Source organism: Triticum dicoccoides, chromosome 5B (genome assembly GCF_002162155.2).
Source record: "Triticum dicoccoides isolate Atlit2015 ecotype Zavitan chromosome 5B, WEW_v2.0, whole genome shotgun sequence".
Classification (NCBI taxonomy): Eukaryota; Viridiplantae; Streptophyta; class Magnoliopsida; order Poales; family Poaceae; genus Triticum; species Triticum dicoccoides.
In genome coordinates, this window is record NC_041389.1 from 334443243 (window position 1) to 334466604 (window position 23362).

Below are 23362 nucleotides of genomic sequence, written 5' to 3' on the forward strand. Positions count from 1 at the left end.
TAGCACAAGCCAAGGAGGATCTAAACGCTGAGAACACCCGGATGGCGACGGAGCGAGCCGTCTTGCAGAGGGAGGCGGAACGGTTTCAAGCAGAGAATTTGCGGTTGAGCTTAGACCAGGACGCATCAAACAAGGTCTTCAACAGAAGGCATGTGAGTCGATTACCTTCGGTTTATGATGCGAGGAATCTTTTCAACACGCCTGGGGCAGGAACCAGTAACCCGCCTGGTGTGGATCGGACCGTTGAGGCACCGGCGGCTGGAGTGTCGGTTCAGCCTAGCGCTGCAGACCCCCCATGTTTGAATTTGACCCCTCAGCACGTTCCAACGCCCCTGGGTCATTTTTCTAATCCTTTGGATAACATGATAGCTACGCCTACTCGACTGGCGGCTCTCCCGGTTCAGGATGAGTCGCCAGCGGCGATGGAAATACGGAGAGCCGAAAAACTTCTTCAGACAGCAGTTGCCCAACAGGTGGCTTATTCATACAGTTGTGATCTAATTCACTCAACCCCACGTCCAAGCCGGAGCTATAGCAGTCACATTGATGAGCCGGCTGTATCAAGTAGTGAGCGGCACTGTAATCAACCCCGTCGGCCTGACCCACCGCGCGCTGGTAATGATGCTCAGGCTTTGGTGGACCAGGGCAGGGCACGTCGTGAGGCGGAGCTGGTAGCTCAGTTGGCGGCTCAACAACTATCTCCGGTTTATCCGTCAGCATCTGTGGAGGCAGGAGTGACCTCTAGAACTTTGGGTGCGCCGTGCTTAGTGCCGGCTCTACACAACGAGCGCTTGCCTAAGGATTTCAAGGGCCCCCCGTAAGGTGCCTAACTACACTGCGGATCAACCCCAAGAGGCTTGGATTGAGATTTATGAGATGGCCATGGAGATGCTAGATGTCAGCGATGCTGCATGTGCTAAGTATTTCACCATGATGTTGGATGGGCCGGCTCGTACTTGGTTGAAAGGCCTGCCCGCTAACTCCATTGGGTCATGGGCCGAGTTGAAGAGTCGATTTATTCAAAATTTTAAAGACACGTACAAGCAGCCTATGTCGATTCTGGATTTGGATTCTTGCGTCCAAGGTGAAGGTGAGTCAACAACCAATTGGGTGCGCCGGATCTTAGCTATTATACACTCATCGGACAGTATCAATGCCGGTTTAGCAGTCCTGATGTTGGAAAAGAATTGTCGTTTTCTTCCCCTTAAGCAGAAACTGGGGTGGCTTAAGTGTAATTGCAATGGTATGGGGGAGCTCATGGCGGCTCTCGTCAAGTATGCCGACTCTGATAGCACTAAAGACCCTGAGTCTGATGAGGAGAAGACTGGGAAGGGGAAGAAGAGAGGCAACGCAAAGGGACAGCATAACACGGCGGGCAAGGTGGCAATGGCAAATGTAAGGTGAGCGGCAGTTTGGATTTCGTGGCTAACACCAACATGCGGAACAATAACTAGCGTCATAAGGGTAAAATGCAAGCGCCCCGGTTTGGAGAGACGAAGTTCAACCTTGAGGCAATGATGAATCAGCCTTGTCCGAAGCACGGAACCCGGGATAAGCCGGCCAATCATTTGTGGAAGGATTGCTTCATCATGAGGGAGTATAGCAACTCTATTTTTTTCCAGAACAATCATGGCCCGTATGGCGGTTCAGGTTCCAGCTCTCATGGACCTAGTTTTGGAGGTGGCGGCTCAAGCTCGGGCTTTCAAGGTCAAGGTAATCAAGGTGGTTTTAATCAGTAATTTGGCCAAGGGAATTAGCAGCAGCAGTCTGGTTATTAGAGCAATCCGAAGTAGCTGAATAGTGTTCAATATCATGTGTTCACCACAAGCCTGTGCAAGCGAGATCAGAAAATCCATAAACAGGCGGTGAACTCAGTTTAGCCGGCGGTGCCTCGTTATTTGAGGTGGTCTGAGCAGCCTATTGTATGGAGTCATCAGGATCACCCACCCCAGGTTGACAATCTAGGTCAGTTGGCATTTGTGATTGCTCCACAGGTAGGAGGATATAAGCTTACAAAAGTGCTCATGAATGGAGGCAGCAGTATCAATATCCTTTACTATGAGACTTTTCGTCGTATGAATTTGACTGACAAAGATCTTAAGGCGACTTCTATTGATTTCCATGGGGTGGTGCCTGGTAACTCGGCGTATCCAATGGGTAAGATAACTCTGGAGGTATCTTTTGGAGATGACCATGGTTCCAGAGCTGAGAAATTGACCTCTGAGGTGGTTAAGATCAAAAGCCTGTATCATGCTTTGTTTGGGCAGCCGGCTTACACCAAGTTTATGGCGCGACCGTGTTATCTTTATTTGCAGCTTAAAATGTCGGGTCATAAGGGCACCATCACGGTGCATGGTACTAGGAAGATTGCTATGGACTGTGAAGAAGGGGATGATGTGTATGCTAAGTCAGCCTGTGCCACTGAGGAGTTGAAGTTTTATAAAGACAATGTTGACCCGGCGGATATGATGCCTTTGAAGAAGCCAACTATAGAAAATGACCCCCTGTTGAAGTTTAAATCGGCAGATGACACTAAGATGGTTGATTCTGTTCCTGGCGTCTCGTCCAAGCAGTTCAGCATCAGTGCTAATATGGATCCGAAATAGGAAAACGCGCTCATCGAGTTCATCCTTGAGAACCGGGACATCTTTGCATGGAAGCCTTCTGACATGCCAGGTGTATCGAGGGAACTCGCTAAGCACACTCTTAATGTGGATCCCAAGTTTAAGCCGGTCAAGCAGTTTCTTCATCGTTTTAATGAAGAGAGGCATAAGGCCATTGGTGAAGAAGTGGTCTGGCTCTTTGCGGCTGGGTTTATCATTGAAGTTTTTCATCCTGACTGGTTGGCTAACCTGGTGCTTGTACTTAAGAAAAATGGCACTTGGAGTATGTGTGTGGATTATACAGACCTTAACAAGGCCTGTACGGCAGATCCTTTTGCTCTCCCTCATATTGATTAGATTATTGATGCTACGGCGGGTTGTGAGCGTTTGAGATTTTTTGGATGCTTATTCTAGTTATCATCAGATCAAGATGGCAGTTAAGGCCCAGGAGAAGACATCATTCATCACTCCCTTTAGAGCCTTCTGGTATGTGTCTATGCCTTTCTAGCTCAAGAGTGCCCAGGTGACTTACCAACGTGTGTTCAGAATTGCCTTCATGGCCAGATTGGGTGCAATGTTCACGCTTATGTGCATGATATTGTTGTGAAATCCAGGAAGAAGGAGACCTTGATAGATGATCCGAAAGAGACCTTTGACAATCTTCGGGTCTATAAAATGATGCTTAACCCGGCCAAGTGTGTCTTTGGTGTGCCAGCGGGCAAGTTATTGGGTTTCCTGGTTTCTGAGAGGGGCATTGAAGCTAACCCGGAGAAAATCAAGGTTATCACTTCTTTGGCTAAGCCGGCGTGTATCAATGACGTCCAGCATTTGGCGGGTCGTATTGCGGCTTTGAGCCGGTTTATAAGCCGCCTGGGAGAGAAGGCTATCCCTTTGTATCAAATGATGAAGAAGATAGATGGCTTTGTCTGGAGCGATGCTGCTAATGAGGCGTTTGAGGCGCTTAAGAGACAGCTGGCTGAGCCACTAGTTCTTGCAGCTCCTATTAGAAGGAGCCCTTGCTTTTATATGTGGCTGCAGACAAAAGAGTTGTTAGTGTGGCAGTTGTGGTTGAAAGGAAGGAGTCAGGCAAGGAGTATCCGGTTCAAAGGCCGGTTTATTATGTTAGTGAGGTGCTCATTGAGTCTAAACAGAGATACCCACATTGGTAGAAATCGGTTTACAATGTGTTTATGGCCAGTCGCAAGTTGAAGCAATATTTCCTTGGTCATCCCATCACTATGGTTAGTTCTGCTCCCTTGGGGGATATTATTCAAAACAGAGAAGCCACAGGTCGGGTAGCTAAGTGGGCCATTGAGCTTGGACCCCATGGCTTGAAGTATGTGCCTCGAACGGCTATTAAATCTCAAGCATTGGTGGACTTCATCAACGATTGGACAGAGCTACAGATGCCTGAGGATAAGCTGGATAATACATATTGGACTATTCATTTTGATGGATCCAAGCAATTGGAAGGCTCGGAGGCTGGAGTTATATTGAATTCCCCATGAGGTGATAAAATTTTGTTATGTTTTAGGGTTGATGTTCCCTTGTACTAACAATGCAGCTGAGTATGAAGCCTTACTCCATGGTCTTCAGATGGCTAAAGAGATGAATCTAAGCTGGGTAAGGTGCTTTGGTGACTCAGATTTGGTGGCTCGGCAAGTGTCAGGAACTTGGGATTCAAAGGACCTACTCATGGCGGCTTATCACCGAGAGGTTGACACTATTGCTGGTGATTACAAAGGTTACCAAGTGGAGCATGTTGATCGCAGGAAAAATGAGGCTGTTGATGCTTTAAGCCGGCTAGGGTCTCAGCGTAAGCCGGTCCCCCCTAATGTTTTCCTTGATGTTTTGCATAACCCATCAGTTAAGTTGCCTACGGAGGAGGACTTGGCAATTCCTGACCCGGAGGCACAGTTGGTGGCGGCTCTCCGTGTCATCCCTGATTGGACTATTCCATATTTGGCTTATATGACCCGAGGCAAGTTACCTGAGGATGAAACTTTGGCCAGGAAAATAACCCAGAGGTCTAAGTCAATGACTATTGTCAATGGTGAGCTCCACAGATGCACTATTACAGGAGTGTTTGAACTATCCGTTTCTCCTGAGGAGGGCCGTGAAATTCTAAGGGAGATTCATGAAGGAGATTACGGTCATCACGCCGGCTCTAAATCTCTCGTTGCTAAAGCTTTTTGTCATGGGTTTTATTGGCTGACGGCTCATGCTGATGCAGAAGATCTGGTCATTAAGTGTGATGGTTGTCAGAAATTTTCAAGACGAGCTCATGTGTCATCTCAAGAATTGAGGATGATTCCAATTACTTGGCCGTTTGCAGTCTAGGGGCTAGATATGGTTGGACCTTTTAAAAGATCCAAGGATAAAATGACTCATCTCCTAGTAGTTGTTGACAAGTTTACAAAATGGGTTGAAGCTGAGCCGGTCAGCAAATGTGATGCAGCCACGGCGGTTCAATTCATCAAAAAGGTGATCTTTCATTTTGGATATCCTCATAGTATCATTACTGATAATGGTACTTATCTGTCTAAGGGGGAAATGAAAGAATTCTGTCAACAAGAGCATATCCGGCTTGATGTGTCATCAGTGGCTCACCCCCAGTCTAATGGTCAAGCTGAACAAGTTAATCAAGAAATCTTGAGACATATCAAACCCCGGCTTATGGTCCCTTTGCAGAGGACACCGGGTTGTTGGGTGGAAGAGTTGCCCTCGGTGCTTTGGAGTATCAATACCACCCCCAATAGATCCATGGGTTACACGTTGTTCTTCATGGTTTACGGAGCAGAGGCGGTTCTCCCTAGTGACATACGTCACGATTCGGCCCGTGTGGCAGCTTATGTTGAAGCTGATAATGGGAAAGCACGTCAAGATGCTATTGACCTGTTGGATGGAGAGTGTGGCCTTACGGCGGATCGTTCGGTGATTTACCAGCAAGATCTGCGTTGTTATCACAGTCGCCGGGTTAAAACCAGAACCTTTCAAGAAGGAGATTTGGTGCTCCGGCTCATCCAGGATCAAACTAACATGCACAAGTTATCCCCACCTTGGGAAGGGCCTTTTGTGGTCAGCAAAAATCTGAACAACGGGTCATACTACCTTATCGATGTTCGAGACCACAAGGACTCACACACGTTGGAGGAGGAGACCCACCGGTCGTGGAATATTGCTCATCCTCGGCCTTATTACACATGAGCCATCGGCTCTGGTGATGTACATATTTTCACCAATGTATATATTATGATTAGTATAATAAAGCCAGCATCCCCGATGATTCAGGGCCTCTGTCGTTTCATCTTTGAGAATCTGAGTCTTTATTGTCACTTCATAAGATCACTTGGGGGCTTCCTGCTCATTTAGCATAGCTATGATAACCCTTTTGATCCGGCTTGTATGCCTTAATTGCAAAAAGAAAAAAACTTGAGGGCTTCCTACTCATTGAGCATAGCTGTGACTACCCACCTAGTCCAGCTTGAACGCCTGGGTCAAAATATTACTTGGGGGCTCCTTGTTAAATGAACATGAGCTTTGTTGTCAGTTGTAATAGGCTTGGACGCCACATGTATTCTCCAAAAATACGGGTTATCCTTCCTATGTATGTTTGCCACTCCGACCAGGTAATCCTGGAATGACTCGCCGTACTCTTGACAGCTAATATTTTAAAGACCCTGAACTTGTCAAAGTTAAAGCGACGATTGGTCATGTGAGGCCCGGCTTACAGGTTTGAATTAAGGAGTAACTTAGTGGTTGTGCATCCCTTGAATAGCACTTGATGTTGAGGCTTGGCAGCTGCCTTGATCTTCTGTTTTTTATTTTGTCTTTGATTCTTTTTTGGTGGTTTCTGTTTGTACCATATTGTTATACGGTTGAAATTTGTTTCAGGCCATGATGCTTGGACCTTTATTTGATAACATCTGGTGTTTTGTTAACCCGGCCTGGCTTTGGACGTTAAGTCGCCAGTGTATGATGATTATATGTTTGGAGTCCTGTACTTTCAAATTTTGGGGGATGTTACCCTTGGCTGTCTAAGGCGTTGTAAGTCGGCGGCGTGAATAGATTACACACAATGTTGCGCTCTGTATTGGGACTGCTGCCCTTATTGCATATGGCCTAGTAAGCCGGCAATACACATAAGTATCACAGGTATGATATTTATTTTATTATAATCATATGAGGTTTTGATAAACCAGCCCTGCTTATGGACGTTACAATCACCAGTGGCTTGTTATATGGGGCTTTTTTGACCCGCCTTGGGGTAAACCGCCAAGGCACTTGTGCTCTATTTGTATGCAGGGTTTATGACAATGTGCTTAGGCAAAATTGATAATGAGTATGAGCATAAACATTGAGAAGATCAAAACAGCTCATCAGTGTTATGCAGATCAACATGCGCGATGGCATGACAGATAATTGTTTAAAGCTAGCCTATTACAAGGCAACAGATGACCCAAAAGAATATATTTTTTGCAAAGTATCTTAGCTCGCAGATGCTAAGCCGGTCTGCGGCTTACTGGTCTTGGCCTTGGTGAGTTGAGGGTTGCGGATCATCTAGCACCGGCTCATTGTCCTCCTCCTTAGCCATTGGCTGGAAGTCAGAGGTTGCCCAGTTGATCCCAGTCAAAGCTTTACAACTTCATCACTAATAAGTGTTGACGGGTCAATGTCAGGAGCAAAAGTGTGCTTACAGATTGGAGGAGTGAGGTCCTGTGAATCATGGATTGGTGCCTTGACCTTCTTGTTATCAGCATCGTAAACCGCTTGATAATGTGACAGGCTGGTATCTTCGGCTAGCTTGCTTGCTATAGGATGCATTTCCCTTGCTATTGAAGCAAAGTCCTCTACGCTAAAGGGAGACTTGTCCTCTTTCACGTTGGGGCAGCAGTTAGCTAAGTCTGCCGGGTCAAGATCTGCTTGCCATGCTTTAGCCCGGGTTAGCGCGGTGAGTGCGCCGGCTCTTGCAGCTGATTTCTTAAGTTCCTCGATTCGCAGGGGCAGCACAGATAGCTTCTCCAGTGTGTCCTCGATGAGGTTTGGCGGCTGTTTCTTATGCGCAGCTGTGCAAATGGCTCATTGTGCGCCAGTGTATAATTGTTCTACAAGGGTGTAGGCGGCTTTCAGCTTCTTGCGCATATCTTAGGTGAGGTGGGCGATCCTGGAGCATGAATCAATAAATAAATCTATAAGCCGGATGAAAGATTCTTGCAAAGCTTTGGTAGTCTCAAACTTAAAGATGAAGTTACTTACTGAAGATGGCAGCAGCATGGCATTTACTTGATGTTTTAAACCGGCGAGCTCTTCAGCCACCAGCTTAAGAGCTACTTTGGCATCTTCCACTCTTTTCAACAGAGCTAATTTCTCTGTCTCCCAGCCTGCCTGGTCAGCCTTGAAGTCTTTCTTCAGCTTTTCCATATCTGCCAAAGCAGTGGTCAACTCGGCTTTGGCCTTGGAGGTTTCAGATTACTGGGATTTTATATTCTCTTGAAGATCAGCAACTTGGGAGTCTTTGACAGTAGGTTCAGCCAGTAGGATATAAACAATAGCCGGGTTAAATTCATCTTATTTATAGTCCCAAGCACAATACAAGTATTTTGCTTGGCACTTGGGGGCTAATGCATATTGCTATTTTTTTAAGACAGTTTTATGATGACTCGGTTAAGGTATGATGGCTAAGCCGGTTCATGGGGGCTATATGCTTGAATTTTATGGACACATATTATAATGAGACCCGGCTTGTCTTGGCAGATTAAGACGGCCCTTGAGGGCTAAAGTTGCGAAATTGACTCATTAATATTCAAAGTCCCGGCTCATCTTGGCAGATTAAGCCGGCCCTTGGGGGCTACATGTGCAAAGTTGAAGTATTATTATTGGCAGTCCCGGTTTATCTTGAAAGTATAAGCCGGCCCTTGGGGGCTACTGGATTTGATCTACAAAGCTATTTAAAGTCTACAACACATTCTATTCTATCATGTCCAGTAAACTTGGCGGCTAATGGAAGTGTATTCATATGAAGAGAGCTATAGTGTTTACCTCAAAGCGCTCCTTCATCAAGTTTACTAAGCCGACTACAAAATCACGGCTTGTGTACCGGCGGTTCAAGCACCCAGAGTGGATCTCTTGGGCACTGAAGTGGGCATAGCTCTCTAGATTGGCTGACCACTTACCTTTGTCAGCAACAAAAATTTCTTCCTTAGCGTTGTGCTTTGATAAGACAGTGGGGTTGCCTGGCTCTATGTAACCATGCCCAGTAATGACAACATCATCAACCTTTTCTTCAGCGGGCTTGATAGGGCTTGGCGGCTTAGTGGGGCTTGGCGGATTGGTGGTGGCTGGATCAACATCCATTTGGTCCATGTCAATGTTGTGTTCGACCAGTGGCGGTTCATCGACTGTGGCTTCAGGGGCTTGGTGGGAGGTCTCTGCTGACTGCTACTCCAGCTAGAGGGGTTTGCTGTTGTTTTTGTCACCTTCATTTTCTTGCTGGGCTTTGCCATAGCCCTGTGAATGAAACACAATATGAGGTTAGTACAACAATTGAGTATATAATTGAAAGCAAAGACTTGACAGTCTTACCCAGGCACAGGTTTGAAGGCACGTACTTGAGTCCCAGTTGAGTCGCCAAAGGAATAATGTGACGCTGCTTGATAATTTGAATCGGAAGGATTAAGAGGTTGTCGAAAAAGATCGGCCTAGGGATAAGTTAAGTTGGAGTTTGTTGAGACCTCTGGACGACGCTTGCGAGGAGCTGGAGTGTTCAGTAAGCCGAAGGAAAGGATCCCGCTTCCGCTCTTTTGGGTTGTGCGGCGAGCTTCATGTTGCTGCTTCTTCAAAATAAATTTGGGATCCAAATAAGCCAAAGGATGAGAAAATCTTACTTTCCGGCTTGCGTGGCGAGTTTTCTATTTTGGCACAGATTCTAAGCCGGAGGAAAGAACAATTACCTCTTCGTCACCCGCATAGCTGGCTTCCTCTTCCTCCCGATAACAAACATTGTCAATGAGATGTACAAAAAATGAGCCAAGAGAGTCAAGTTCTACCTATAACTCATCATCATCACCATCATCATCTAAGTTTAACTCGGAGGGATTGGTCTTCTGCTTGGCAGGACTTTTGGTGGCCTTGGTCTTGGTCCAGGATGGCTTCGCCAGCTTATCTTGTGGCTTCTTCTTACAAAATGGAGAGTCGGCCTGTTGAGGTCAGATGATCATAAGTGGACAATATTAACGAAAGCATGATTGACTGGAAGAATGGTGTGCAACACTTACAACTAGCAGCTGGTTGAAGGTGCAGTAAGGACTAAGTCCGGTTTTACTGCATTATGCCCAAGTTTCGTTCAACAAAGCCTTGGTTGCTTCAGTGACTTCGGCATCAGACGGTTCAATTTCACAGTGGCATTGGGGATCCTTCAAATTGCCAGTGTACTCGCACATTAAGCCGGGGCTACGGCTTAATGGAAGGATCCTCCAGGAGACCCGGCACCGAACAAGGTCGATGTCGGTTAAGCTGTTAGCCATGAAGGCTCTGATCTTTGAAAAACTGGGTGCATACTTGGTCCGTTCCTTCGTGCTGATCGACGGTGGGAGCGGATGTGTGTTGCTGAGCCGGTAGTCACGGTAACCTGGCAGGGGATTCTCACCTGCTGGAGAGGTATCTTGGCAATCAAACCAAGTCTGGTTCCAGTCCGTGGGATGACTGGGCGGTTTGGCATATGGGAAGGAGGCTTCTTCCCTCTTCTAAATTGAAACCCCGCCTAGTCCTAAACTGGGCCCGTCAGTAAACTCTGTCTGCCGGTTTAAGTAATAAAACTCTCTGAACAGTTCAACAGTTGGCTCTTCTTGAAGATAAGCTTCACAGAAGACTTGGAAGTTGCAAATATTGGAGACGGAATTTGGCCCAATGTCCTGAGGATGAAGTTGGAAAAAGTGCAGCACGTCCCGGAAGAATTTTGAACCGGGCGGGGTAAACCCCCGGATCATGTGATCACTAAAAACAATTATTTCTCCTTCCTTGGGCTCAGGAGGATTTTCGAGGCCTGGGACCCTCCAGTGGATGTCAGCTTTCTTTGCTAAGACACCAGTTTCAACGAAATTGTTCAGATCTTCCTCGATGACCTGGGATGGTGCCCAATTGCATGCGGTGAAAGTCTTAGTCATTGTTGATAATGATATGAAAAGGAAAATTTTGCTGGTTTAAGATTATGTTGTCAAGACGGCCATTGATTTAAGGGTAAGAACGATAAGCATTGTATTAAGCCAGAGGAGAGCGGTGGAATTATGCAAGGAAAACTATTGGCGGCTTAAGAGGGGACTAATGGTACCTAGCGGGTTATGGTTTATAAGTTAAGCCGCCCACACAGCTATCGATTTTCGGATTTGTGAGTGGAAAATTTGCTAAGTATTGGACAAACAGCTTTCACAGACCAATGCTATAATTTTGGATCTACAGTAGTTCAAATAATGAAGAAATTTCTAAACCTAAGTTGCGGCAGCAGAGCAGTTCATGTGCTCAGATAGGATCTCACATGGAGAGGAGGTGTTCAAATATAAAAAATGAGTACTAAAACGAAGCCGCGCAGGATGAGCGCTAAGTTCAGATCAAAACAAAAGAAGACAAGGATGAACCAAGAGGAACAGAGATGAACTCCAAAGAACTCGAGAAAACCCTAATGGTATCTACGGTGAGGAAAGAATAAAAGCTTATCAGGGTTGTTGGACAGCGGAGGCGCGCGGACGAGCTCTGGTACGTTCAGGCTGATGCAGCGGCCGAGGTTGAAGCAGTGGCAAAGGTTAACGGCGGCGGCGGAGCTCGGGTGCTGGAGGCGTCATGAAGAAGAGGGCGAAGACGAGGAGGCAAGGGGGGAAAAGAAAAGGACCCCTAGCCCTATTTATAAGGCAATGGATAGATGGCATGCACGGGAATCGAGGAGGCTGAAAAATGGATATGTGACAGCAAAGACGTCTTGATTTTCGGAGGATCATTAAAAGTGATGACATATTAAGATATGGGCCTTGTGTGATATTAATGTGAGATGACGTCACGGAGGGTTAATGATACGTCTCCAACGTTCGATAATTTATGAAGTATTCATGCCATGTTTACTATTCTTTTATATGATTTTGGTATGACTTGATTAGAACTAACCCGGACTGACGTTGTTTCCAGCAGAACTACCGTGGTGTTGTTTTTGTGCAGAAATAAAAGTTCTCGGAATGCGCTGAAAATCAAAGGAGAATTTTTCTGGAAAATTTAAAAATACTGGAACAAAAATCTACCGGAGGGGAGTCACATGGGCCCCACGAGGGTGGGGAGCACGCACACCCCCCCGGGCGCGCCCCTGTGCCTCGTGGACTACCCGTCGGCCCCCCTGACTTGTTCTCGACGCCAACCTCTCCTATAAATACCCAAACCTCCAGAAATTATCCTAGATAGGAAGTTCCACCGCCGCAAGCCTCTGTAGCCATGAGAAATCAATCTAGGCCCTCTCTGGCACCCTGCCGGAGGGGGCCATCATCACTGGAGGCCATGGGGAAGGATCTCGGAGGGGCCATTATCACCATGACGGCCAAGGACCAGAGGGGGAACCTCTCCCCATCCAGGTGGGGGGCCATGGAGGAGGAAGCGCAAGGGGGAGAACTTCTCCTCCTCTCTCTCGGTGGCACCGGAGTGCCATCGGGTGGGGAATCATCACCACGGTGATCGTCTTCATCAACATCACCATCATCATCACCATCCTCATCTCTTTTATGCGGTCCACTCTCCCGCACCCCGTTGTAATCCCTACTTGAACATGGTGCTTTATGCCACATATTATGATCCAATGATGTGTTGCCATCTTATGATGTGTTGAGTAGATATCCTTTGTCTTTGGGTTGATTGATGTTCTAGATTGGTATGAGTTGTATGATTTTTTTCAGTGCTGTCCTATTGTGCCCTCCGTGTCGCGCAAGCGTGAGGGATTCCCACTGTAGTGTGTTGCAATATGTCCATCGTTTACTTATTGTCTGTGTTGCTTGAGTGACAGAAGCATAAACACGGATAAGTGGGTCACGGCGTATGGGAATAATGGGGACTTGATGTGTTAATTCTATGGTTGGGTTTTACCTTAATGATCTTTAGTAGTTGCGGATGCTTGCTAGAGTTCCAATCATAAGTGAATATGATCCAAGAAGAGAAAGTATGTTAGCTTATGCCTCTCCCTCATATGAAATTGCAATAGTGATTACCGATCTTGTTAACAATTACCTAGGATAATTCCGCACACGGATCCATCATTGTTCCACACTCGCTATTTACAATATTTATTAATATATTATAACTTTATGATAACAACACCTACTTTTATATTTTAGCTCTCCGATATCATGCAAAGTTATCCTCTTCATACCCACAACGTAGTTATATTTCTCGTATCTAGTTGGAAGCAAATGTTTGGTGTACGTAGAGTCGTATCAGTGGCAGATAGGACTTGAGAGAATATTGGTCTTACCTTTAGCTCCTTGTGGGTTCGACACTCCATACTTATCACTTCCATCTTTGGAAATTGCTACAATGATTCCCTGCACTTAGGGATTATCAAGCTCTTTTCTGGCGCCGTTGCCGGGGGGCAATAGCGTGGGGTTTATATTCTCGTGTGTGCTTGTTTTCTTTCTTCACTAAGTAGATTTTGTTTTTCCTTTTTGTTTCTGTGTAGTTGTGGGTGAAACATAGAAAAATATTTAAAGAATGAAAATACAAAAAAAAATGTACTTGCATCTCATGCCTAAAAAAGTTTTTCAAAAAGAGAAGTGATTGGAAAGTTATGCATTGAAGAAGTGAGGGTCGACTTTGAGCACTTGTGTTCATGCTCACGGAAACAATGTAGAATTTTTCATGGAAGTTTCTCTGTAAATAATTAGCCCCTTGTATATATCCATTGTATTATAAAAACAATGTGCCAAGCTTTGGTTTTAGGATGATTAGATTGCTTGTTTACTATGTGTAGAACAAAAACAGAAACTTTGGCTGTAGCGCATACTGGAAGGTCAAATGGGTCTGAAACTTTTTGCACATTACTTCTGCACAAATTTTTCAAATTTTCATATTTATTTCATAATTTTTGGAGTTACAGAAGTTTACTAAACTTCCAGATTACTACAGACTGTCCTGTTTTTCACAGATTCTGTTTTTCGTGTGTTGTTTGCTTATTTTGATGAATCCATGGCTAGTATTGGGGGGTATGAACCATAGAGAAGTTGGAATACAGTAGGTTTAACACCAATATAAATAAAGAATGAGTTCATTACAGTACCTTAAAGTGGTAGTTTGCTTTATTACACTAACGGATCTCACAAAGTTTTTGTTAATGTTTTGTGTGGATGAAGTGTTCGAAGATCGAGGAGCTATCAATATGAGAAGAATAAAGAGAGGCAAGAGTTCAAGCTTGGGGATGCCCAAGGCACCCCAAGTAAATATTTCAAAGGATACTCAAGCATCCAAGCTTGGGAATGCCCCGGTTGGCATCCCATCTTTCTTCTTCAACAAATATCGGTATACCTTGGTTTTTGTTTTGTTCACATGATTTGTGTCCTTTGTGTTTTTGTTTTTTTCCTTTAAGAACCATGCTATTGTGAGTTAGCCCTTCATTTATTTATAGAATACTTCATGTGCTTCACTTATATCTTTTAAGTATGATCTTATAGAATTGCTCTTTGTGCTTCACTTAAATCTTTTGAGTATGGTTTTATAGAATGCTTCGTGTGCTTCGCTTACATATTTTGAGCTTGGATATTGGTTAGTCTATATTAATTGTATAATTCTCAATGAAATTCACTTATATCTTTTGGAGTATTAATAATACTATCATCTAAAGTGGGTTTGGAAGAGTGTCAACTTTAGGAATTAGTGATCCCACTATTCCGAATGAGAAGAATTTTGCTTATGTGGATAGTAGAAAAACTTCTATGCTTGTAGATCATGAAAAGAATGCTTTATGTGATGTTTATATTGTTGAATTAATTCATGATGCTACTGAAAATTATTATGAGGGAGTAATTTATGCTTGTAGGAGTTGCAATAATACCAAGTTTCCTCTCTATGTGCTTAAAGTTTTGAAGTTATACTTGTTTTGCCTTCCTATGCTAGTTGATTCTTGTTACTCTAAATTATGTGCTCATAAAATACCTAGGCATAGGAAGTGGGTTAGATTTAAATGTACTAGTCATATTCTTCATGATGCTCTCTCTATGTTTCAATTCTTCTCTTTTATGTGAGCATCATTGAAATCATCATGCCTAGCTAAAAGGCATTAAAGAAAAGCGCTTGTTGGGAGACAACCCAATATCTACCCTTGTTGTCTTTGTGTGTTTACATGATTAAGATACCGTATTAATCAAGTTTTATAGCTTTTGTTTCAATAAATTGCCAAGTAAGACCTTTGGGAAGACTTGGGTGAAAGTTAATGTGATCTTGCTGTAAAAAACAGAAACTTTGCACTCACGGGATTAGCTGCCATTTTTTACAGAAGAGTGTTTTTAATTTGATTATTTTTGAAGAAGATTAATAGACAAATTCCTCACGACCACCAATTTATTTCATAATTTTTGGAGTAGCATAAGTATGGTTGTTGTTCAGATCATTACAGACTGTTTTGTTTCTGACAGATTCTGTTTTCATTGCATAGTTTGCTTGTTTTCTAGTTTCTATGGCTTATATTTCTCAATATAAATTGTAGAAATGATATGGTACAGTAGGAATTGTGTGAGAAAATTATGAACCTTGTCTTTGACAGCACCAAAGTGAATGGTTTACTCTTTATCATACCAGCCTATCTCACGAAGTTCCGTTAAGTTTTGTGTGATTGAAGTTTTCAAGCTTTGGGTGAGATATTGATATGAGGAGAATAAGGAGCGGAGAGACCCTAATATTGGGGATGCCCAAGGCACCCCAAGGTAATATTCAAGGAAGACTCAAGCTCCTAAGCTTGGGGATGCCCCGGAAGGCATCCCCTCTTTCATCTTCAAAACTATCGGTATACTTTACTCGGAGCTATATTTTTGTTCGTCACATGATATGTGTTTTGCTTGGAGCGTATTTTAAATTTTACTTGCTGTTTTAATAAAATCATTGGATATGAAATCTTGAATGAAAAAGAATCCTCCCATGGCTAGTTAATTATTTGACTACTCAGTGTTCTTCACTTATATCTTTTTGGAGTAGTTTGTCATTTACTCACGTGCTTCACGTATATCCTATGAGTAAATGGTTGAATGAATTGAATATGATAAATCTGAATTTATATATGTTTCATATGCTTATACCATGGGGAGTAATGACTTCACATACGAATAAGTTTAGGTAGTAAACTTATTGAAAGTTAGCAAGCACAGAATTGGTCACTTGAACAATTCATGAAAGAATATTGAAGGAAGAGAGATTTCACATATACATACTATCTTGGACATCTTTTGTAATTGTGAGCACTCATTAAAATATGACATGCTAAAAGGTTGATGTTGGACAAGGAATACAACTTAATGGGATATGTTTTCCTATATCTGAAACATTATATTGTCTTTGATCATCCAACATGTTGAGCTTGCCTTTCCCTCTCATGCTAGCCAAATTCTTTGCACCAAGTAGAAACACTACTTGTGCTTCCAAACATCCCTTAAAACTAGTTTTCCCATCATAGACCACCATACCTACCTATGGATTGAGTAATATCCTTCAAGTAAGTTGTCACCGGTGCATGCAATAAAAATTGCTCTCTAAATATGTATGATCTATTAAGTGCGAAGAAAATAAGCTTTATACAAACTTGTGATAGGGAAGAAATAAAAGCGACGGACTGCATAATAAAGGTCTCTATCACAAGAGGAAATATAAAGTGATGTTCTTTTGCATTAAGATTTTGTGCATCCAACCTTAAAATCGCATGACAACCTCTGCTTCCCTCTGCGAAGGGCCTATCTTTTACTTTTACCTTCTACCCTTATACAAGAGTCATGGTGATTTTCACTTTTCTTTTTACACTTTTTCCTTTGGCAAGCACCTTGTGTTGGAGCAATACGGATATATATATCCACTTGGATGTAGGTTTTCATAAATTATTATTGTTGACATTACCCTTGAGGTAAAAGGTTGGGAGGCGAAACTATAAGCCCCTACCTTTCTCTGTGTCCGATTAAAACTTTGAACCCATACATATCACATGAGTGTTAGAAATTGTGAAAGATTAAATGATAGTTGAGTATGTGGAGTTTTCTAAATCAAAGCTCTGACATAGACCCTTCCTGAAAATAAGATGAATTGCAATTGTTTGATGACTGAGAATATAGTTTGTTAGTGTCAAGAAAGTTTATGATCTATACTTTAGCATGTGAATAGCTTATTACTTGATCATGAAAAGTTTTATGAGATAAGCTACTGTTATGATATATAATGATGCTATAAAAAGTGTTTGAAACTATCATTGATCAAACTTAAGAACTTGCTAAAATTCACACTTCATAAATTATTTCTTTTATCATTTACCTACTCGAGGACGAGCAGTAATTAAGCTTGGGGATGCAGATATGTCTCCAATGTATCGATAATTTATGAAGTATTCATGCCATGTTTACTATTGTTTTATATGATTTTAGTATGATTTGATTAGAACTAACCCGGACTGACGCTGTTTCCAGCAGAACTACCGTGGTGTTGTTTTTGTGCAGAAATAAAAGTTCTCGGAATGCGCTGAAAATCAACGGGGAATTTTTCTGGAAAATATAAAAAATACTGGAACAAAAATCTATCGGAGGGGAGTCCCGTGGGCCCCACGAGGGTGGGGGTGCGGCCCTGTGCCTCGCGGACTACCCGTGGGGCCCCCTGACTTGTTCTCGCGCCAACCTCTCCTATAAATACCCAAACCTCCAGAAATTAACCTAGATCAGAAGTTCCGCCGCCGCAAGCCTCTGCAGCCACAAGAAATCAATCTAGGCCCTCTCTGGCACCCTGCCGGAGGGGGCCATCATCACCGGAGGCCATGGGGAAGGATCTCAGAGGGGCCATCATCACCATGAAGGCTAAGGACCAGAGGGGGAACCTCTCCCCATCCAGGGGGGAGGCCATGGAGGAGGAAGCACGAGGAGAACTTCTCCTCCTCTCTCTCGGTGGCGCCTGAGTGCCATCGGGAGGGGAATCATCGCCGCGGTGATCGTCTTCATCAGCATCACCATCATCATCACCATCCTCATCTCTTTTACGCGGTCCACTCTCCCGCACCCCACTGTAATCAATACTTGAACATGGTGCTTTATGCCACATATTATGATCCAATGATGTGTTGCCATCTTATGATGTTTTGAGTAGATATCCTTTGTATTTGGGTTGATTGATGATCTAGATTGGTATGAGTTGTATGATTTATTTTGGTGTTGTCCTATTGTTCCCTCCATGTCGCGCAAGCATGAGGGATTCCTGTTGTAGGGTGTTGCAATATGTCCACGGTTTACTTATTGTCTGTGTTGCTTGAGTGACAGAAGCATAAACACGGACAAGTGGGTCGTGGCGTATGGGAATAAAGGGGACTTGATGCGTTAATGCTATGGTTGGGTTTTACCTTAATGAAATTTAGTAGTTGCGGATGCTTGCTAGAGTTCCAAACATAAGTGCATATGATCCAAGAAGAGAAAGTATGTTAGCTTATGCCTCTCCCTCATATGAAATTGCAATAGTGATTACCGGTCTTGTTAACAATTTCCTAGGATAATTCCGCACACCGATCCATCATTATTCCACACTCGCTATTTACAATATTTAGTAATATATTCTAACTTTATGATAACAGCACCTACTTTTATATTTTAGCTCTCCGATATCATGCAAAGTTATCCTCTTCATACCCACAACATAGTTTTATTTCTCATATCTAGTTGGAAGCAAACGTTCGGTGTACGTAGAGTCGTGTCAGTGGCAGATAGGACTTGAGAGAATATTGGTCTTACCTTTAGCTCCTTGTGGGTTCGACACTCCATACTTATCACTTCCACCTTTGGAAATTGCTACGATGATTCCCTGCACTTGGGGATTATCAGTTACCACAATTCTAGGAGATAACGTCATGATGGGTTATAAGGTCCCGCAAGGACAAACGAGGAAGGATTTTTCTAAGTATTGAAGATTGATATGAACAAGTTTATATCAACCTGGGGCCTAATGTTGGGGATATGACTATTGGGTATGACCCGCCCAGGAGGGGCCGGGTCATACCACTGGCGGTTCATAATGAGAAGGCCCAAGAATATATTGAAGATGGCGGTTCATGAAGCAAGCTTATTGAAGGCCCAAGACCCAGAGGAGAGTTGAGGCCCACGGGCATAAACCGCCATATGTTTAACTTGTATGTTAAGGAAAGTGTAGTTCTATCACCGAGCTGGACACGTTGTGTATGAGCCGGCCGGGACTCTGTAAGCTGCTGAGCATCAGCCTGTGTATATAAAGGGGTGACCCGGCGGCGGGTTAGGACAAGAAACAACAAGTCGAGAACTAGGTCGAGCGTATTCTCTCCCTGGTAATCAAAACCCAAGCAATACAACCTAAAGCAGGAGTAGGCCTTTACCTTGTTGCGAGGGGGTGAACCTGGGTAAACTCTTTGTGTCCCTTGTCCCATTTTAACCCCTTCAAGCTAACTATGTTGCGATGGCTCCACACCTAAGTCCTTATGCTAGGGCATCTGCCATGACAATTCCACGACAACCATTCTTTCACAATCCATGGCTGGTTGTATCAATGGGTGCCTTCCAAACTTTGAACTTTCTAAGGGGAGCTTTTTTCATTTTAATTCATTTCGGGACTGGGCATCCCTATTACCTACCGCTTTCTTGTGCAATGACAAGTGAGTAAACACTCATCGTGAGAATAACCCATCTAGCATGAAAGATATTGACCACCCCCGATCGCTTCATGAGCAGTAGGGGCACACAAAATGATGGATAGTTTTTTGAATGATTAGAGTTGGCACTTGAAAATTTACTTGGAATGACATGTAAATACCGCATATAGGTTGGTATACTGGACTCATTTGGCACAACTTTGGGTTTAAGGAATTGGATGCACAAGAAGCATTCGGGCTTAGTGCAAATGGAGGCTAGCAAATAGATTGAGGAGCAACCAACCAGAAAACAAAAATGGTCATGAACATGCATTGAGAATAACTAAAACTGAATAATGCACCATAAGTAGGATATAACTTCGTTGCATAACTATACATGCATGCATAGGGAATCACAAACCTTAACACCAATATTCTTACTAAAACACAATTACTCAGTAGCACAACTCACATATTATCATATCCATATTGCAAAACTACTGCAAGGAACCAAACTTATCATATCCAGTTATCTACATGAAAGTTTTTATTATATCCTTCTTGAATATCCATCACATTAGGACCAAATTCATATCGTGTGCATATTAACATTACTATTATCAACTCTCAAAATAGTATAAGTTAAGCATGAGAGTTCATCTATTTCTTCAAAATATAATCACCATCGTGCTCTAAAAGATATAAGTGAAGCACTAGAGCAACTGCCTAGCTCAAAAGATATAAGGGAAGCACATAGAGTATTCTAATAAATCATGAAAAAGGTGTGTCCCTCTCAAATGGGTGTGTCTAGCAAGGATTATTGTGACAAATTTAAAAGCAAACAAAGAATCATATAATACACAACGCTCCAAGCAAAACTCATATCATGTGATGAATAAAAATATAGCTCCAAGTAAAATTACCGATAGTTGGTAGAAGAAAGAGGGGATGCCTTCTAGGGCATCCCCAAGCTTAGTTGCTTGGGAGTCCTTGAATATTACCTTGGGGTGCCTCGGGCATCCCCAATCTTAGGCTCTTGCCACTCCTTATTCCTTCATCCATTGTGATCTCACTCAAAACATGAAAGCCTCAGAGCACAAAACTCAACAAAACGTTCATGAGATCCGTTAGTATAATAAAGCAAATCACTACTTCAGGTACTGTTGTAAACCCATTCATATTTTATTATTACATTACACCTACTGTATTATAACTTCACCATGGCTTATACCCCCAGATACAATCCATATAGTCATCAAAACAAGCCAACAATGCAACGAAAACATAATCTGTCAAAAATAGAACAGTTTGTAGTAATTCGAACAATGACCATACTTCTGTAACTCCAAAAATTCAGAAAAAATAGGGCAACATGGGAAATTTCTATATAAATCATGTGTAAAAAAATCAGAATTTTATCGCACTACAGAAAATTTTAACAATTCTTCTACGCGATGCAAAAGTTTCTGTTTTTGCACAAAATCAAAGCAACTATCATCCCAAAAGCTTTACTTGGCACAAACACTAACCTAAAACACAAAAACACAACCATAACAGTATAATAATTGTGTGCACACAAAAAAACAGGAAAATAAATAATAAAATTAAGATAACTATTGGTTTTCCTCCCAACTGGCACTATTCTTTTACGCCCCTAGCTAGGCGTAATGCATAGTTTCAAGTGTTGTTATCTTTGGTTTCTAACTCCTTAGTCACACATCCATATTTCCTAGGAGTTCTGGCATGCATGTTTTTGATGATCACACTCCTAGGAACAAAATTAAGGAATTTATTTCATCATCAGAGATTGAACGAATACCAATTTCACATGATTACTTATAACAAGACTTCTCCCATGTCCTCAAGAACAAACTAAACTACTCACAAATCATATTAATATTCAAGATCAGAGGAGTATAATATATGATTAAGGATCTGAGCATATAATCTTCCACCAAATAACCCAACTAGCATCAACTATAAGATGTAATCAACACTACTAGCAAATCACAGGTACCAATCTAAGATTTTGAGACAAAGATTGAATACAAGAGATGAACTAGGGTTTGAGATGAGATGGTGTTGGTGAAGATGTTGATGGAGTTGAGTCCTCCCATGATGAGAGGAACGTTGGTGATGTCGATGGCTTCGATTTCCCCCTCCCAAAGGGAAGTATCCCTGGCGGAATCGCTTCACCGGAGAGGAAAAGTACTCCTGCCCAGGTTTCGCCTCGAGACGGCGACACTTCGTCCCAAAAATATCATTATATTTTTTCTAGGACAAATGACTTCATATAGCAGAAGGGGGGCACCAGAGGGCAGCTGTGGGCCCCATAAGACATCAGGGCGCACCTTGGGGGTAGGTGCGCCCTGTTGCCTTATGGGAACTGGTGGGCGACCTCTGGTGGATCTTCATTCTAGTATTTTTTTTATTTATTCAATAAAAATCTCCGTGAAATTTAAGGTCATTTGGAGCTCCGGAGAATAGCTATCTCTGTTGTAGCTCTTCTGGGTCCAGAATTCCAGGTGTCGGCAATCTCCCTCTTTATATAAATCTTGCACATTAAGAGAGAAAAGGCATTAGAATCGCATCATAAAGTGAAATATTGACCAAAAACACCATAAATAATAGTAAGAAAACATGATGCAAAATGGACGTATCAACTCCCCCAAGATTAGACCTCACTTCTCCTCAATTGAATGTCGAACTCGATAATCACGACCACATGTTTAAAGAGAGAGGTGTCATTAAAACAAAATATGGACATGGTAGCATCATAATCATTATTATAACACCAATTATTCATCGTATAGCTTCTCATAATCAAGTAACAATTCATCCACAATGTTAAAGTATAAACCATAAACTTTCTTGATAACTAACAAACTACGTTTTCAGTCATTAAAGCAATTACAATTCATCATACTTCAGAAAGAGTATATGTAAGAGATTTTGATTTAGCAAATTCCACATACTCAACCATCATATAATTTTCCTTGATTGATGACACTCAAGGCATATTTCTAGAACAAATGTTTCATTCAGACACATAGGAAGATGGGGGTTTTGTGTTTCACCTCCCAATTTATTTATTTCGGGGATTGTCGTGGTTTTGTCATGGCAGATGTCCTTGTGAAAGGACTTAGTCATGAGGCCATCGCTGCGAGGTAGTAGCTTGAACGGGGTTGATCGGAAATGGAAGACAAAGGTTTACCCAGGTTCGACCCCTCTCTAACATCCCAAATTTTCAATTTGGAATGTTATACATTATATCATCATTGCATATCATATTTGATTGCATTTTGGGTTGATCCTAGAAATTCTACGCAACTCAAGGACCCACGGAGAGAGTTGGGGATTTTGTTATTTTCATATTTGAGTTTTCTCAAATTTTGAAAAGAGGGTCATTTGTTTTTAATTATTTTTCTCTTCGAATATTTCTTTTATGTAAATAAAAGAGAGGGGATAAAATGACTTCCCCAAAATAAAGAAATATTGCAGGCTAAATATAAAAATCAAACAAGATTTTTATTCGGAGTTTTATTGTTATTTTGTTTGAATTAGGAAAAAAATGCATTTTTTCACAATTGCATTAGAGGCCCAAATAAATGTTCACTTTGTCCGCTATATTTATAGAGGACGGGAAAATTTATTTCAGGATTTTTGGAGTTCGTTTAGTATTTCTTCTATTCATTTTCCTGCGCGTCGGAATATTTAAAAAATGAACTGATCTAACCGGGTCGTGTCCGCCTGGGACACTAGCCCGGCCGGCCTTCAAAGCCGCGAGGGCCCGAGCCGCCGCCATCCCAGCCCGAAACCCTAGCCACCGCCCCACCTCGAAATTTGTGCCGCCGCCGCCAGAGTCCGCCGTCGCGCGCGACGCCGCGCCGTCTCGCCGTCGCCCCGTTCCGCCGCCGCC